Here is a 337-nt window from a genome sequence, read left to right on the forward strand (position 1 = left end):
AAAAATACAGAACGCTTCACAAATTTGCATGTGATCCTTGCACAGGGGCCATGCTAATCTTCTCTGTCTTGCTCCAATTTTAGTATATGTGTTGCCAAAGTGAGCACTAATTTTTTGTTGTTGTTGTTTAAGCAACATACAAATAAAAAAATGTTTTTATTAAGGAAATGAGCTAGTTGAATGCTGGCACTTTCCAATCATTATGTACTAATAGGGGGACATTTATCTGTCTTGTTAATTCTCTCTGCCTTAAAGTAAATTTCTCTGATAATTTTACCTTGGTCTCCTTAGACCTGTGGCGTTGTGTCTGAAGTCACGTGAATTATTACCAAACAAA

At 35.0% G+C, this 337-nt stretch overlaps 1 non-coding gene across 1 annotated transcript; it reads right to left on the bottom strand.

Annotated features, from left to right (window-relative positions):
* On the bottom strand, window positions 1-107 carry LOC132498112 (U6 spliceosomal RNA). Its single transcript, XR_009533724.1, has one exon. It is a non-coding gene; the product is annotated as a U6 spliceosomal RNA (small nuclear RNA).
* Between the last annotated feature and the right edge of the window lie 230 nt (window positions 108-337).

This window comes from Mesoplodon densirostris, chromosome 10, assembly GCF_025265405.1.
Source record: "Mesoplodon densirostris isolate mMesDen1 chromosome 10, mMesDen1 primary haplotype, whole genome shotgun sequence".
NCBI lineage: Eukaryota > Metazoa > Chordata > Mammalia > Artiodactyla > Ziphiidae > Mesoplodon > Mesoplodon densirostris.